Genomic DNA, 19772 nt, shown 5'->3' with positions numbered 1-19772 from the left:
CCTGATGAATTTTTCGGGGCTCATTGCCCATCCCTGGGTTGATATCTCTACCCTGCACCTTACCCATATCACTCAGGCTAGGCAAAATCCTTCGGTACACCTCTGCAAGTTTGTCTGGGGAATCTATTATCTGTGGCCACTTGACTCTCCGCCTATTGTTAGTTAAAAGGAGTGGAAGACCAGCAGAATTTTGACCAGTGGCTAATTTTGGGATACCCATACTTTCCGGTTTTAACATCATAACCAGAGGGTTATGGTCACTATCTTTTCTGTCGTATATCTTAAAGTCCAGGACCATTCCCCAAGTTCTATGTTCGACTAATATATAGTCCAAAATGGAATTACGGCCCTCACGGTTGAATGTCATACGGCCGGGTCTATCAGATTTCGTCCTCCCATTACATGCTCTGAAGGAGGACAAAAGCATAAATGAATTAATTTGTAATACTAATGGGGTCCAAGCTCTAACTACCTGGATCTGCGATTCCGGTATATGCCAGATATAATCCTCATACTCTATGCCAACTTGGATTGCATCTGTGAGCGGCTCAAACTAGCAATTAAAATCACCACCCACAATTTGAGTAATAGCCGGATCAAGAGTTGAAATAAACTGCCTGAGCTGATCAATGGTGCCAGACTCCTTCCCACTCAGGTCGGTCGAGAATATACATTTATAAAAGCAGTTTGCCTATTTTCTGGGAATGTAAGCAAGACACACTGCACATCTAAAGACCCAGTAGGGATCTGGACAGCCTGGACCGCCAAATGGATGCCCACCCAAATGCTAAGACACCCTGATGGTCTCCCCATTCCCTTCTTGGTTGCCGGTATACTAAAGGTGGAGTACCCCCGCCTTTGTGTATCAACCAGCGCCCAGGTTTCCTGGAAAAGGCAAACATCACTTTCTTCCACAAATGCTCCCCATTCTGGGCATAACAGTTTGTTTTTAATTCCAGCCACATTCCAGGATAGACTTTTAATTGTATCCTTTGCCTGGAATAATCATTCTGCTGAACTCTTTTGTCTCTCACTCTATCCACTCCTTCATTGCATAATGTCATTGCAAAGATGAGTCTATGTGAATTTGCATTATTTTTCTGGTTGTGAGGTTCAATGTTTGTAATTGTGACCTGTTGCAAATGAGCATTTATTTTGAATTCTAAGATAAAACTCCCTTATTAACCTTACAGAGAGTCTGTGGTTAATTTGAGAAAGTGTTTGGTGAGTTACTGTCTTATCATTACCATCAGCTACTCAACTAATTGGTTCATCGACCAAGTAGAGGAAGAGTTGATATCAATATTAGTTATTTAAACAAAATGTTCTTGGAGATGTTTACAAGAAATAAGAAATGAACTAAACAAATTGACCCCAGCACATCAGGGATACTGGGTGAATGTGTATGGGCCATTATAGTGATTTGTGGAGTGTCAATACCTGATCGAATATTGGTTTTCACGCTGGATCAAAAACATGCGTGCTAGATAGCATGTAGATTGTATCATTAGGTGATGACCCCATCCTGAAGTACATATTAGGGCACAACATAATGTTGCCTACTGGTGAGAAAAAGGAAAATTCTAAAGTTTCCAGACATGATTCTCTCCATAGTTCCACTGAAGGTCAAATTCATCCACTTTTAGCAAATAGAGTCTTTGGGTGAAAGACACAATATCCACTAAGTTACAGTGGCTATTGTAATTCCAATGAAGCTGATAAGTTCCATAACCATCTCATCAGAATTAAAAGGGGGAGGAAAGACAGTGCTCGGGACTCCAATCTTTGCTGCTGCTTGCTTGAGGAGATGGGAAGGAAGTGGGCCTACCGGAACTAGTGATATATAGTGCCATCACTAGCCCTGCTGCGCGGGACGTACCAGGGCAAAGCTGGGCCAAGGCTGTGCTCATATTTCCCCATCATTGGCTGGAGTAGTTCAGGGTGGACCTTGTTTTCTTTTTAAGGAACTATGTCTGTTATCTGTTTACACTTATTTTTAAGCTTGTTATAAAGTACAAACTTATTTTTTATTCTTGTCAGTTAAAGAGGACTTTACTGTATGTATTGAACTTTATATAATTTTGTACAAATTGGGAGGGAGAACATATAACTGAGTGTGGTTTAAGGGTCTTAATTTTAAACAGTATTGTATAACTTCTTGCTATGGAAAAAAGGAAGGCATCTGAGGACCTACAGAGGCTGACTAAAACAAAAAATGCAAAACATGCTGCTGAAAATTGTACAGTAAGAGATATAGACACCCTAACTGAGGAGGATGAAATGTTGCTAAACCCTGATAAGTCCCCTAATTCGTTCAGTACTTGAAATATTTGTGCCCTGGGTGTTTATCATCAAGATAAATGAAAGCCCACTTCTTTTTCTTCTGCCCTTTTTATATGGATCAGAGGAGGAAGTGGATAGTACCGTTACGTTCCAACTTTATTTCGACAATATTGTCATAAAAGAAATCACATTTGATTGGACAGTTTAAAAAAGAAAGTTGCTATTTTACATTCAAATACACTATAAAAATAGAATCAATGTCATCACATAACTAGGGAACTATTTCATCACAGCCTAAAAAATACTAAAAGACATAAATAAGTACATTGTCAGCTAAAAACCCCTGCCCATCTAGAATCAGAGATCATGGTCCCTAGGATCTATGCAATTATTTCTACTGGATCATATTTCATACAGGGTTCACAAATGTCCTTCTAATTATCCACATAGCTGCTAAAAATGTTGTTACAGCAAAAACAATTAGAGGAGAGAGATCCGTTTTAAGTATTCTGTATGCATGCAGACAGTGCATGATCCCCAGATTTTTGCACAGTGGAATAATCCACTTCTTTCTGGCTTTTTGATAGACAGGGCAAAATAACATGACATGCAATTCATTTTCAAGTTCCAAGGTGCATCCAGGGCAATTTTTCAGTGACGATGGACACCACCTACTCGTAAAGTCTCTGATTGGCAGAGAGCCGTGTCTCCATTGAAAATACAACTTCCTGGAAGCAACAGGACTAACATCGTCAAAAACAGGCTCAAATTTATAAGAGTCTTTAATCATTAAAAATGTGGCGGATAGTGTACCAATTTGGGCGTTCACTAGACACGCAGATAAGTTGGTTTCGTGAATAGTACCACTCTGCCTTCTTTTATGCATATTCTTTATATAGGGCAGCCATATGTTTACTCCGGAATGACACTATAGTGTTTAGTGTCACTCATTATTTATTTGCGACATGGCACCAGTAGAAAAAATCATATTGGTTAATATGTTTTTTTTAAAGTGAATCTAAAGTCCTGATTAAGATTTCCTTGTAATATTCCGGCCCAAGAGTAAACTCCTGTTTATGCATGGGCTGTAATTATGAGTTTGAAGATATTTAACGCATCCTATTGTTATCAGATGCATTATATAACTCTGTCTTTCCCAAATTTTGCCGGGTCAAACATTCCAAAATGTAACTGGTGAAAACATACAGTATTTGTATTTACCGTATCATAAGGATTTTGGTGCATTAAACGCCAAAATCCACGTGTTATTCTCCATGATCTCATAATAGGTGGCATTTATCACAACCAATAAATAATGTACTCTGTGGTAGTGCTATTTATCAGGGGCGATAAATAACACCTTAGATTGTAATGTGTCAATATCATAAATGTATATGTTATCTTGTTTTCATTTTCATTTTAAGATGCAATATTTTATTTAATGAATAATGTGTTTGTCTTTGACAAAAAAGTTTCAAAGAAAACAGAGGTACAGCAATGGGAACTTCCTTTGCACCCACTTATGGCAACCTCACCATGGGAGGCCGAATATGTCTGGTACCAAAAATGCAAAGAAATAATGGAAAAAGTGGTTATATAAACAATCTATTTCTGATTTGGGAAAGTGCAATTGAGAAATTGGAAATGTTTTTAAAATCTCTCAACAACGATGCCCTTCAATTGAAATTTACCTTTGTTCTGGGCAAACTAGAGATAGATTATCTGGATATAAACGTTTACATAGAAGCCAACAAAATATGTACCACTTTCTTCCTCAAACCATCAGCATTCTTGCAGCCAACAGTGCCCACCCATGGAGTGTAACCTACGGCGAGTTACTGCAGGCTCACAGAAATTGCTCAGAAGAAAAGAAATTGTTAACACAACTGTATCAGATGTATGTTAGCGTCCTGAAAAGGGGATACCCTGTGATGGATTTAGACAACGCGAAATTGAGAGCTAAGAGTAGGAAAAGGGATTCCTTGTTATATCAAAAAACACAGGGGATGCAATAAAGAAAGTAACTAATGTGACCTCAAGTTCATTACGCAATTTAACACTTCAAGTGGAGCAATTAGAGGCACCTCACAAAACCATTAGAGAGTACTCAGGAAAGATTAGTACCTGATGTACAACGGAACATCTTAACATCACATACAGAAAAAAACCCTCATCGGGTGACTTATTAACACAGAGCTATTTCCAAATTTCTCGGCAAAGTGATCGAAAACTGGATTGGCTAAAAAACAATGTTTTTTTTAAATGTCACAAATGTAAAGCCTGCAAGTATGGCCAGAACTGGCAAGAATTTGTGACTTTCACTGGTGAGAGGAGAAGGATCAACGAAAGGATCTTATGTGAGACATGGTATATGTTTTGGAATGCCAGTGTGAAAAACAATATATAGGCAGTACTGTAAAAAAATTGAAGCTTCAAATTTTAGAGCACATAATAGCAATATTGAACAAGAACTTCACATATGTTATATCAAAACACATTTGGAGAGATCATGGGGTTGATTTGAAGAAATGTGCCTTCTTTGGCATTGAACATATTATCCCATGGAGAATCAGAGGAGGGGATCGTGAATTGGCCTTAAGAAAAGCAGAAACCAAATGCATCATAACAGTGGGAATTGAGGTTCCATGGGTCTTAACACTGATGCTGAGCTACATACATTATTGTGAATTGGACAATGACTCCATTGTTTGTGCTGTTTTTGATCATTTGCTTTTTCCCCGTTCGCCTCTGTCTCAACCCCCCTCCTCTTGTGTTTTCCTTTCCTTTCGCTCCTCTCATGTGTGTTGTGATGAAGAAGACTTCTTAGGATTAATTTGACATTAGAAACTAAATAAAGTTGGATTGACATGAATATATGTAATTTATGATCAGGGAGGACTTTGTGATCATTTTGCTTACAATCACGCTATGCAACAAGTTTGGCTGGGCATTAGCATTAAGATACTTTACAGTGAGAAGGAATTGTTCTAGAGCCAAGTATCAAGAATATTATTTTGCAATTGCACTTTAGGATGTAATGGGACATGGTAAGCAAATGAGGATGGATACATTGCTTGTAGGAGGGAGGGTCTCATTCGTAGAGGTCATTATCTCTTATGTTGGCTGGATTGCACGTATATCCATAAGTAGCACTTGACATTTGCACTTCAAGGTCACTTGGCAGGAAGTCTTGAACATAGAACACAACCCAATGTTTTTGATTTCGATTTGTCTTTGTGGTTTGCACATATAGTGATGAATAGCACTTCGCATTTGCACTTTACTGTTATTCTTAATACAATCATGAACAACTGAATACTTATTTTTAAGGCATTGACACTTTATAATTATCAGGCCATCTTAGCTAAATTTTAATGTTACTGATAAGAAGGTCATATCTATCTGGATTAAGGAAATGGATAACTTAATTGATAGGTGTATTAAAATAGAGCAAGAAATTGGTACTAGTGCTAATAGGAAACCGTTAAAGAAAATAGTAAAAAAAACAGGTACTTTACCTTATCTGTCAGATTAATGGGCTAGATGTGATTCATGTGGCTCACAAGTATGCCCTATAAATGATATCATTTCATGTATACAATCAAGGAATGAGAAATAGAAAAACTTGGAAGATGAAGTTTTAATACATCCCAGGTTGGAGCTACACACGCATGGATTGACATGACATGGCATTTTAATGTAGCAAAATAATTGTTCTTAAACATGGTGCAAACATACCTTCTACAGAAGATGATTCTTGCAAATGTATTTAATAAATCTAAATGAATATGAGGGAATAGGAGTTATCCTTATCAGACGCAGATCCTCATAAATAAGGACACTTCTTTTAAAGAGAATCAGTACATTATCCAGCTTTGCAATACTTCAACGTTGGAAACTGTAAGAAATTGGGGTTTTTAGTTGCAAAGAATGTGAGTCCTTCACAAGTAATAAATCCACACATTTCTCTTTACTAGGAAGCAAGTACTCATTGTTGTAGTTGACTCTGTCAGGGTAGTGAAGCGGTGCTGTCCAAGTCCTACTCATGGGAGGTGGGGTGGACTAGCACACTCAGCCTGCTGGTACGCAACAATACTATATGAATCATTGGCCAGTCAATGCTTTTTTTATAACAAGGAAGAATACTTTTTTCAACACACTACTAAATACTACACAATAATTATAAATATATACAATGGGGTAGATGGAAAAATCTTAGGTGACACCCGCAGAACGGTTCACACCAGCAGAAAACCCTGAACCTATAATGACAATCCCCTTGGCTATACTGTATACACAATCACAATATAAGGGGAGTGTAAACATCAATGAGGCTGGCCTCCTTTCATTGTAAGGGTGTCATCAAATTAGACAAAGCAGAAGCATGCTATAATCTCCCAGTGAAACACCATTGAAATCAATGTGGAAAGTACCAACATTCAATACTTTTCCTTGTAGTATAAAACCTTGCATTGCCAATTATCAATCTGGTCATTAAAGCATTATGTTGGATAACAAGTGGTATGTTATATGTATTGGTAACATGCACTATTAACCACAAGTGTATCCTGGCACTGACCCAGAGTCTTATTGTTCATTTTTCCTAGAGTCTTATTTCTAATTTTGGACTGCTGCCACTGTAGGTTGAAGACCAACCAATAAAAGGCCCTGCATTCCAGCACTCATGTGCAAAAACAAGCTTTGAGAGTGCTTAAAAGCACTGACAAGGTCATAAATGTAACCCTGTGAGAGATTTAGGGTACTTTTGTGTAACCATGCTTCAAGAGGGACTGCTGTACTCCCAGGAAACCTCCAAAACCACTTCTCCACACACTCCTCCACACATTGGTGATGTCCCGGCTCAACCTTCATGAAGACCAATATGCCAGCTTCTAGACACTCACAGCAGAATTTGGGGTTCTCCAAACCTGGCAGCTTGCATATTTTATAAGTGGTCTTTGTCCCTTTCCAGAAGGCTTTGTATTGTTTTCTTTTATCCAGAGCCTTGCATCGCATTTCTCCTTTTTTTTTTAAGAAAAAGAAGAAGAGTGCTCTTGCCGCTTTTGATGGGGCACCCGGTGTGTGGACAATTGCTGGAGCAGTGAAGGGAACACACTCCCCGCTTAGCCAACATTGCTTGTGCCACCATAGTGATAGACGTGTTCTTCCTGCACCCGCTGACACAGGCATGGGGAGTGGAGGATGCACATTGCTGGTTCCTTTTTTCCTTTTGATTGTGTTTGGTCCCGAAGAATAGGGTCTCCAGGGTCTGGGCCTACTCCGGAAAGGGGACACCGTGCATGCTCCCATTAACAAATAATTATGGATGGTTTCATCGACCCCCCGGGTGCTAGGACCTTCCCCCAGGCAATTGGAAAAATTAGCCACGAAGCACCATGCGGTCCCCCTCATATCAAACTAAACAGGTGGTTTTCTCTGGCCACGTAGGTTCAATTTTCTTCATTAATGTGTACGTTTCCTCCTGGTGGTGAGCTCTAGCCACAATAAGCATTTCATTCAGACCTCACAGCCTCTAAAGGTTACTTTTTCTTGGGGGGGGGGGCGTGAGTTTGTTGCTCCCTTGCCAGCCTGTCCTCTGCCCTGTCCTCTGCCTGAGTCCCTAATACTCTCTCCTGCCCGGGGCATCTTGCAAGCCCCTCCACAGCAAACAAGCAGAATACTCTCTCTACCATACTCCCCAGGTTCCACAGTCTCCTGGCTCTTTACAGGGCCTCATCTGTCAGCAGAGTCAAGGGCCCATTGACAGAAGTACCAATAAAAACCTCCAAGGTTCCCTCCCACAACAACAATAACACTGGCTCTTACTACCTTAGAAAGCTCGTACAGGTTTACTGTCCAGCCAAGTCCCTTGGATCATCAAATCTCAAACTACCTATTGTCCCTCATAATGGTGTCAGAGAGGGAGGTAACTAATTCTGCTTTCTTCCCTTAACTCTAGAACACTGATAGTCATAGGTTTACTGGGTAGACGTAATTAAGGCAGCCATGCACAACATAAAGGCTGTTATCATACCATAACATATTAGGATCCCACAGCAGGTCCATTACCCTCACTGTTCCTCAGGAAGTACAAGGGACCAGCACCACTGGCCCTGAAGAAGGTCATCCTTGCCATGGGTGCCAATTGAAGTCAAAGTTCTTCACCCCACATTATTAGTGGGATCAGGAGTATTCTTGTCTATCATCGCTTCCGGGTTCAGTGTCGTTTCAAGTTTCTCTCCCCTGTGCAGGGGTTTTCAAGTGGGTGTGGAAAATTATGGAAGGTAGGTACCTCTGCCCAATCCTATGGTACTGCTTCATCCCTCCATCCCTGCCTTAACCTTTCAGCACAGCATCCTGAGACATTTCAACATGGTGACCTCTAGTGGTCTATGGAAAAACCTATCCCGAGAGCTTCAGCTACGCCCCAAAGGACACCATTGCCTGATCCCATCCCACCAAAACTTGAAAGGGGAGCCCCTCCTATATTTGGCTACAGAGTTCAGGCCTTCCTCTGTTTCTGTGGGCTTGGGTTACACCAGCCAGTTGTAATGTGAACAGTTAAATACCAGATATAGATTTCCTCCTCATCCCTTCCTTTCCCAGGAACTGGATAAAGCATTGTTAATGTCTTTATTGTGTTGGAAGGCCTTTGTTACTCCTGATAGCCAGCAGAGTAATTAACATGGCCCACTATGGGAGACATAAGCCTGGAATTTGAGCAGAGACAGGGCAATATGATACCTTGCAAAGTGCCATAAGCAGTATAACTATCACAAACAAGACAGTGGATTTGCACTGTTGCTACAGTTCACCCTAAGATTCATACCTGACCAGTAACTTTAGGTCTACACATGGCTAAACTGTGCCGTTAGGCATATTTAGTTAATAATGTATGTAGCAATGAGTGCACAGCCTTTCAGTAAGACCTGCAGACCTTCACTGTGAATGCCCACCCACATTATAAGACATATGTATGTCAGAAGCAATCTCTGAAGAGTCTCATCTACAACACATACATATGTTCATGCCTTCATGTGCAACCAACCCAGTGCCTCTGACCCTATCTGCACAGCAGCAGCCTTATGTTAAAAGGTGGACACTGGCAGCTAGCACTCTCAGTCCATTTCTACAGAGTTCACCAAGAGTGACACTTTGTTTTTGAGACTCACAGTAAAAGTAAAAAAACAGAGCAGTCCAAATCAAAAAGTCCAGGGGGACTAAATGAACAGAACCCATTTCCTAGAGAAATGTATTCTTTTCCTTCATAGGCCACTGCGGTCAGAGTAGCCAGTGAGTAAATTTAAAAAAATGAAAATGTAAAATAACAAGAAATCTAGGAGCAACTATTTAGTCTTAAATGTTGATTATCTGCCAAAGGGCAAAGAGTTTACTGAATTTGAAGTTGTATAAAACTAGGGACATGGAACTAAAAAGACCTGGCCTGAGGAGGATCACAAACTCTTAAGCAGTCAATTTGTCAAAGGCATTTGAAGATAGGTGAATCCTTTCAATGCATACTTTGGTAAAAAAGCACAAACATTACAATCCCTCCCTTTTGTGATCTGTACATACTCAAGTAATACATTTGAATGCACACTTTCTTTTTTTGTACCTAAAAGCCTATGTGTCAGTTTTGCCTTTACTAAACCATTAGTCTGACAACTTTAAAACAAAAACTATGGACGCTATTCAATTCTATCTTTATTCTCACTCGAATTATTAGAATTTACTAAATGACTCATCTTATCCTCACAATATTGCCATAACCATCCCATTTGTTGTCATCCTCAGAAAAAGGTTCACTTTTACTTGACATCCTTTACATTAATGAATTGCATGCACTTGGTACTTTCCCTGCCTCTCATAATGTTACCCCCTTACATTTAAAAAAAAAACATTCTCCCCACAATATGTACTTCCTGAGCAAACAATGGCTGTTTGAATCTTCACATAGGAATGTGATGTTAAATTATAGAGCAAATGTTTCAAATGTTCTGCTTTTTTCAGGTTTTGTAAGCCAAAATATAGTTGCCATTAATATCATGCTACAAACATTGTAGCCAAAATATCCACTATGAAAATACCACTAAGGTAAGAATATACAGGGAATTATATATATACTACTCAAATACACTCCTTTCTACCTATCACCAAGATACTTATTAGTCGAGTTAAGTATAGGAAATCTATACCTACGTAGATATGCCTACTGTGAAATTTGAATTTGAGAATTCCAAAGTCAACACAGCTAATAAAAGCTACAACCAGGGTAGGGTTGGGTGCTTGGCTTTCCACCATGTTGATGAGAGGACCTCGCTGAATGGACTCTTCTCTTCACTTGTGTTCCTTTGCTTGGGTTCTGCTCCTCACCAAAGTTCCTTGATTTGAATATGAAACAAACTTCCAGCTGGATACTGAGTTCACATACCCAAAAAATGTTCTGCTTGTGGTGCATCTTGAAACTTCTTCTGCAGTGCCACTTCAAAAAATTTCCTTGCCACCTTGAAACTCTTCAAAGAATATCCTTGCATCCTTGGAACTCTTACAGCACTGTCATCTGAGGCCGAAAGTTAGTGATTAGCTAGAGAAAGTTAGATTTGTGTGTTTGGATTGTGAAACTACATTTAGATTCTTGAACTGCCCCTTATACTTATGTACTGGAACTTTGCCTTTCTAAGTTGTACTGTAACATGGTCCACAGTGGAGATATTTACAATTCCTGAGTGAATCTTTGTTTCAGATTGCTGCCTCATGTTCTGAACGATTAACAAGTGTGTATAAGACATTGGAACGTGAGCAGTCTCACAACTGTTTTCATGACTCTAGCAAGAGAAAGGCACTGTTTTAGTTTCTCATCATTATCTTCAAAACGCATTACAAGTCTTGCCTACCAACATAATTTGCCTCTCATTTATTTATATGTTTATGTTCAGGGTGGTCACCTTCATTTCTTTTCTTAGGTCCTGCTGGTTACTCTTCAATTTCCCTTGCTCTCAGTTACTGTGCCACGTTTTCCCTCTTCTTACACCTTCAAGGTGGAAGGTGTATATCCCTCTGTAAACTTTGCACAAACATCTATCTCTCACCACTACTCATGTTTTCTGTCGAGCACCCCAAAAAGTAGATACCCCAAAATGTCAAAATCCAGACTTTTGTTTGTATTTGCAAAATTAGATTATATGAAGTGTTCTGGTGTGCTAGAGTTGTTCCTGAGCAAAAGAGAGAGTATCAACCAGACTGGATGTGTTTTGGTGGATTTTGACTTAGTTAGAGTTCATTGTGGGACTAGTAGTTTGCAAGTGTTCTGTATGAATTTCACTGCTTGTGAATTATTATGTTTTGTGATTTTGGTTTGCAGGTGGTTTGCTTACTGTGATTTTTATGATTTTGTCATATTTGTGTGTCGTTTAGGTGCTTGCCGTCATGTTGACTTTTTGTGATTGTTGATGGAATTTTGATAAATGGATTAATCGGAATACAAGATCTCCATTTGATGAACTCCGTTCAGTTTGATGAACTTGTCTTCAAAGTTGTAGGGTGCTTGGTGAGGCGCCACTTGCACACTGAGATAGGAACATTTCTGATTTACTTAATACCTAGCTAAATGCGCTCAACATAGATTGATGTTTGTTTCTTTTTTGTTCACAGAAACAGACACTCTGATCAAGGGCATGATGCTGCTGGTCAAAAACGTGCATGTGTGTGTTTGATAGTGCTGTTAGGTATTCTTCTTTTTCTGGATTAATTAGATTTACTTTTCTTTGTTTAGATAACAAGGCAAGTCATTTTTCTGCTTGCATATCTATGTCTGTGATTAGATAAGCCAGTAATTCACATTATAATTGGCTTGTTGTGATGGTCACAGAGAACCATTCTGTTGTTTGTTGAATGTCACTGAGAAGCCACACTGGGATTGGTAAGATATCACAGGAAGTCGTGATGCCATTGGTTAGTTGCTGCTGTAGCTATGCTGTGACTGGGTGACCTTTGCAATTGTCGCACAGCAATTAGTTAACTATTATGTGTTTATCCTTGAGAGTTTGTTTTGAATGGAAAAGAAGAAATTTGGGTGTTACACTCATATAATCTAAAACTCATGAGAATGATGGAGAAAAGATTCACCTGTCTATGAAGCCATAATGATTTTGGGTTTTTATATGTACCTATGGTAAAAGATGGAACGCGATTACATCTGATGATAAAAAAATGCAATTTCCTTCAGAGGGTAATTTTCATGTACGAAAGCGTGAATATTTGAGACAGAAAATGCTTGCGAGAAACCCACAACCTAGACTTGTACAGTTTGAAGCATTGAATTAATATTAATATGATTGTGATGCAATGGAAAAGAAGCATATGAAAATGAAGTATTTAAAGCAATAGGTTCCAGAGAAAGAGTTGCACTAGTTGATAATCATGGGCGCTACACCAGAGCAGAAATAGTCGGTGCATGCATATTATGAGAGGTGTATGGAAATGTAAAGAAAGTTTAGTGGAGTTGAAGAGCTGACAAGAGCAAACAGTGTTTTCATGCTGGTTTTTATTCTGGGCTTGTGTTCTGACATTCAGCCGAGAGTGATCTGCTAGTAAGCAAAAGATCAAGTAGATGGAGTGCCTGGTAGAAAATACACAAATCCAGAGTGGAACTACATCGCATGTGCTGAAACAAAAGATGAAGATGTAGAAAATTGTAATCTAACAGGCTGTTGTCAATTTATTTTTGAGGAAGAACCACTGTAAATTTTGATGAATGTACTTTGGTGAAGAAAAACAAATACTGCATTTTTGTGACATAGCTGGTCCTTTTTGAGATTTTGAATTTTGTGTGCAACATGTTTCACTGCTAAATCTGTTTTGTTTGTATCTTAGGTTTCAAGACTAAGATTACAGGGGTTTTCTGAGTTTCTTAATATTTGGATTTAGACAAATACAGAATTCTTGAAAACAAAACTAAGGTTCTCTGTGTTTTTTGTTTGACTATGTGTTGTAAAAGGTGTATGGCAACTGAAAAGCAGAAATGCTATCCAAATTATGTATAGATTTCTTAGTATTGATAGCAATACTGTTAGTTGGCTGGCAGGTGAGATTAATCTCCCTAGTAGGGTATGTTTCACCTACAGTTAAGAGTGAATAATTAACTACCATATCAACATATTCAATTGTTTCGTAGAGGTAAACTGACACAGGCTTTTAGTTAAAAAAAGAAAGTGTGTATTCAAATGTATTACTTGAGTATGTAGAGAACACAAAAGTGAGGGATTGTACTATTTGTGCTTTTTTACCAAAGTATGTGTTGAAAGGAGTCACCTACCTTCAAATCCCTTTGACAAATTTATTGTAGTTTACAGTTTTATTAATGTCTTCTTGAACCAAAGTTTTCTTGGATCATACCTCATGGACTAATACATTTCCTTGGAAACTCTTCCTGAAAATAAAGGATTGAAATATATTACTTAACTCCTGAAGCCTACTTTCAGACTTACTCCAAAATTAAAATAAATATTAATGAGTTTATATGTACATGGGTTGATGTTGAGTGCCTATTTAGAAAGGTGTATAATAAGAGAAAACTTACAGTTAGAAGTAATCGGAGAAAAACAAAAGTGATAGGTTCAGAAGAAGTGCATGAGGAGAGATTCAGGTACTCTAAAATGCACCCTACACTGAGAGTGGAATAGGAAAGGACAGGAGTAATGTGTATGGTTGGCAAAAACTCTCATCATTCTGAGTCAGTTGAAGTTGTGGGTTGCATTGCAGGGTTGGGTGCTGGAAGCCGAAAGAAGTCAAGAGAAGCAGGATTTGTCTGAAAAGACAACATGTGTCTGATAATGATGTAAATCTCTCACCAAAACGTTTGTGCTCTTGTTCTAGGTGTGAGCCTGTGAATTACATTAGCTTTGACGTCAGCAGTTTCTTGTCTTCTGACTCGATAAGCTCACCCCTACCCTCTGGCTCACACAAGTAGTACCTGCCTATAATACACGGACTCTGATCCTAAAACCCATGATAGTCTTCTGTGGTTGGGTGTTGTTGATTTCAGAAATGAACCTTTGATAGCCCTTTATGCGACAGAATGGTAAATGCGATTGCACTTAGGGATCCGGGTTACTTTTCTTTTCGGTAATGGACACATAATGTGATGTAAAATGATTTTATTGATAACCTCCATATTAGTTATATAACAGCCATCACCTCTCCTACAGTATGCTTCAACTAATTATGTCATTCAGCCTTCAACAGTCATAAAACCGTCAGTTACACAACATATCTGCTTACTAAAGTTCATAAGTAAGGCAATACCTATTAATTAACTAATTAATAACCTATTAATTACAGTGCAAAGAAACTGTAAAATCTGGAAAACAAAAGTTATCATTTAAAACCACTGACATCCTCCAGGCTACCTCCGAACAATCATACTACCATGGACTTTGCTTTGTAACCAAGAAGGAGTGGTTAGACTCCAGTTCATGTGTTGACTGCCCTTTGTAAACTGCCTCAATGAAGGATAGGCTGGAGTGTGGATGGCAATGCAAATTGTTGCTGTTCTACTGTTTAACCTTTCATAAAAATCTAGGATTTGGATTGGACGAAGTTTGGAAATTCTCCCTGTACATTTTGTGAAGTTACTACGCTTTAAATTTCATGGGATTTGCAAGTTTACCTAACTTAACCTTGTAGAGAGTTTCCAGCAAAACTGTAAGAGAATGCTCTGGAAAAAAACATTTCTATGCAAGAATTTTTCCTTCTCAAATTGAGTATTTTGCAGAGTTTATTTCTAACTGAAACCATAATTTAGCAGGTATATTATTACTGTTTCTTTATGAAATTCTTAAGATTCAAGGAGATAGCAACAGCAGTGGCCCTTCTGCTAAGGCGGAGGAGAGCCACCCCACTACTTTAAAGAAGTGAAAGAAAGGAAACATCAAATGATAATAACTCAAGGTTATCATTATTTTATGTTTTCATGCTGACGGGCGGTCTGCTCCTATGACAGAGGAGCAAGGGGAGGAGTCGTTTTCCCACTGTAAGTGTGCATGAATGCACACTTTGCATGTTCTCAACACAGGTTGCATTACAGCCTGCATGGAGAATATGCCCAGGCTTCCATTCCCTGGCTGAGCTCGAACCCCGGCGCTCAGACCAATCACAACGTTGCATTACAGCGTTGTGATTGGCTCAGGGTAACCTGGGTGGTTATCAATCACAACACTGCATTGCAGCGTTGTGATCGGCTCAGAGTTCTTCCTGTTCCGATCTCAGGGGAGAGATGTGACAGAGACACAGAGGAGAAACGCGGCATCAGGTTAGTGATTTTAATTCATTTTTAATCTCCCCCCCTTTTCCCCCTCCCGCGCCCGCCTCCAATCCATGCCGGCCACCACTGGTTAACAAAGATGACCTAATTTGAAAAAAATGTTTTCACAAAGGTGCAAAATATTTAGGAACTTGCAAAAGAAAAGGATTCCTGGCTTTGCATGCCCCTAGCAACAAACAGGAAATATCTACACTGGTATTAAAGGTACACAAATAAACAGACAATGTAAAACAATATGAATAAAACAAAATGGCCAGGAAGTAATTTGGAGATTATGGGGCTCATTACGATGGTAGACAGAAAAGCACTCCGACCGCTGTGTTTGCGAAAAAAACACCTGCATGTACCATGGCAAAACCGCTGGTCACATTACGATGCAATGATTGAAAAATCTGACCATGGCAGTTGGATTCCACAAAACTCGCAACATTCGGAAAACCTGAAAATCCAACCACGGTACCAAAAATTCCGATCCACAAGCGGAATAACCGCAAGTGGAATTATGATAAGATGGCGGACCAAGCAAAACGATCAGTCATTTTCGACCGCTGCGGTCGTGTGAAAATATGAATGGCAGAGCTGGCGAAACGATCATTGCGTTCAGACAGCTGCAGTCGCACGGAAAGAAGAATGGTGGTCTAATGCAACCACACAACAAGGCTACCAAGTGTGGCTGTTTGATTTCCACTTCCTTCAAAAACATTTGACAAACCCCAATGACACACTCCATGGCATAAAAAATACAAATCACAGGTCAACACAGAAAACACACCTGAGATGAATACTCCATTTGGACACACCCACATATATGTGTATAAACCCAACCCCTTCCCTGGCCAGTATCCTTTACACAACTCCAGAAGTGAAGGGATAAACACCACAGCAGATTGGAGAGGCAAATCATCATACATCACACCATCACAACAACCAACAACACCAACACACACCTCACACATTTCCACCACCACCTTCCCACCTGCAGTTGTCACCCCTTTGCACATCACACACCTTGGCACAGAAAAAAATTCCAAAATTCACAGACAATGAGCTGTCAGTCATGGTAGATGAGATAATCAGAGTAGAACCACATTTGTTCGGAAACATGGTCCAACAGACACCAGTAGTATGAAAAAATAAAATGTGGGAAAGGATAGTCAACAAAATCATTGCAGTAGGGACCACCCTGCGCACACTGCATGATATCAAGGGCAGGTGGCATGACCTCAAGACCAGGGTGAAATACTGTGCCAACAGGAACCATGAGGCGGCTCAGTGGCTGGCCCTGGCCTGGCCCTCCCATTCCACCACTAGCTTTCTCTGAATGGGAGGAGAAGGTGATTGCCACACTGCATTCAGAGAGACTCACAGGAATAGCGGGGGAAGTGAAGGCTGGTAAGTACCAACACATGTCTCCCATTACACTGCTATGTACTGTCTTGCACAACTAGAAAGCTACACTTCCTAGACCTAAATGCAGATATGTACAACACACTCTTCCCAACACGTCTCACATATCTACCATTTACTTCCTCTGAATCACCTCAAAGGTATCTAGTAATATTTACATGGGTACAGGCAGGCAGCACTACAACTCACACCAGGCACCGTTGTCCCACAGCTGAGCAAGATGGAACACTCCTGTTCACCCAGAACCATGTGGCAGCCATTTCATTGCTCTCCGCACACTTACAGGTAGGTAGCCATCTTAACAGGGAGTGAGGTTTGTGGATAGGCAGCCAGCACTACAACTCCCACAAGGCACCCTTGTTCCACAGCTGAGCAAAATGGAACACTCCCCCCTCCCAGAACCATGTGGCAGCCATTTCATTGCTTAACTCCAACTTACAGGTAGGTCAATCAATCAATCAATCAATCAGATTTATAAAGAGCGCTTTCAAGGTGCTGGGAAGGGAGGGGTCCGTTACTGCTCGAAAAGCCAGGTCTTGAGTTGCTTCCTGAAGGAGAGATGGTCCTGGGTCAGCCGTAGGTGGATGGGGAGGGAGTTCCATGTCTTGCCCGCCAGGTAGGAGAAGGATCTTCCTCTGCCGGTGGCTCTGCGAATGCGTGGGAAGGTGGCGAGGGCGAGGCTGGTCGATCGCAGCTGGCGGATGGGCGTGTAGAAAGTGAGGCGGTTGTTGAGGTACTTGGGGCCCAGGTCGTGGAGAGCCTTGTGTGCGTGGGTGAGGAGTCTTAACAGGGTAGCAATCTTAACAGGGAGGGGGTATTTGGATAGGCAATCAGCACTACAGCTGAGCAAGGTGGAACATTCCCCCACCCAGAACCATGTGGCAGCCATTTCATTGCTGTCCTCACACTTACAGGTAGGTAGCCATCTTAACAGGGAGTGAGGTTTGTGGATAGGCAGCCAGCCCTACAACTCCCACCAGGCACCCTTGTTCCACAGCTGAGCAAATTGGAACACTCTCCCCACCCAGAACCATGTGGCAGATATTTCATTGCTTAACTCACACTTACAGGTAGGTAGCCATCTCATGTTCTCCTCACACCGCTGAGCAGGATGGAACACTCCCCCCACCCAAGAGCCCTGTGGCAGCCATTTCCCTTCAGTGTGGTACCCAACAGGCAGGTAGTCAGTGCATGCATCCTATCATCCTTCTCAAAATGCATGGATCCATATGACCACAACATCCCTCACATGTCAGCCAACTCTGTATAGATCCAAATGTTACATCCAGTGTGCAGACGTCTGAGTGCATGTAACTGTCACAGAAATTACACTTTGACTCACCAAGTCACATGTGAAGCAAATTCAGGGTCTTATCATGCACAGCACAGAATGAAATGTGTAAGTGTCATGGTGTCAGAGCATGAAGGCCCATATGAACACAAAACATGCACAGTTAATCTGTCAAACAAACAAAAGTACATGATATGAAAGAAAATTTTAAATATTACATTGTCTAGTTTTTGCATAGCTGAAACAGATTCTTTGAAGAGTAAACAAAAACCACGCATTTCAAAAGTTGATGTGCACCAAGTTGATAGATGATGACATCTACTTGTAAACACACTATCTGTACGTGTTCCCCATGGTTTCAATTTACATGTCACACTAATGACAAGTAATGTATGTACCTCAACATCATGTCATGATGCTTATTACCTTTTAGTCATACCAAGTGAGTGTAATGTAAAATGTTTGGCATATCACATGTATCATCCAAGACACCAAGCTTGTGGAGTGCACTTAACTGACAATCTAATCTCTGTTCAACAGAAGATCTCCAAGCCACTGCTGCTGAAAACACCAATAACCAGCAGAGCCAGTCTCCCCCCGGAACGTGGACTCTCTGATGCTGATTCTCTCGGTTTCTTGGATGAGGAGCAACAACCTGGCCTATCAGGACTGCAAGGGCACACTACATCTCGGGGCCTCAATGTCCCCACCACCACCACACCAGCGACAACCACAGCGCTGTCCCCTGCTACAACAACCTGTGCTGCAGCCACCTCCACCATCACCACTGCTGTCTGCAACACTGTCCCTGCCTCAGTGATTAGTAACACGACCATACAAGCTGAGGATGCCAGAGAGAGTGTGCGGGTGCATCGACTCCCAACACCACAGGTCTGTTTCAGCACAGCAGGTTGGAGGGAAACTGGAGGACAATCATAGGAGGATACTAAGACAGAAGCCCTGGTGACCGTTGCAAGAGTCCTTGGTGCATACCAACAGAACCAGGGACATATGGGCCAAGTTTTTGAAGAACTGTGTGAGCTCCACCTGCTCTAGAGGTCCATGGACACACGAATGGGCCAACTTGTGAATCTCATGGGCCAGCTTGTGGGTGTTCTGAAGGACATACATGCTCCTCAAATGACGGCTCAAGCCCCCTCCAGTGGCCGGCCTGCTGATACTCCCACCAACTCAGCTGCGGCCACAGAGGGGGATGAGCTGCAAGACAATGACTCCTTAGACATCTCTGAGCCTGCAGCACAGGCCCCCTGTCAAACGCAAGAGGGAACGTTCGAGAAACACCATGGAAGGATCACGTGGCAAAGCACCAACCAAAGCCAAGTCGCTGAGCCAGCCATGATGGCACTTGTGTTGCCTTAGACATTGACTTTGTTGATTATCCTAACCCACATTGCCATGTTAATGGCAGGTGTTTGTTGGACTGTGTGATTACATCAATGTGGGGACTCC

Source organism: Lissotriton vulgaris, chromosome 6, assembly GCF_964263255.1.
Source record: "Lissotriton vulgaris chromosome 6, aLisVul1.2, whole genome shotgun sequence".
Classification (NCBI taxonomy): domain Eukaryota; kingdom Metazoa; phylum Chordata; class Amphibia; order Caudata; family Salamandridae; genus Lissotriton; species Lissotriton vulgaris.
The sequence above is the reverse complement of the archived record's forward strand: the minus strand, read 5'-3'. Positions refer to the sequence as shown.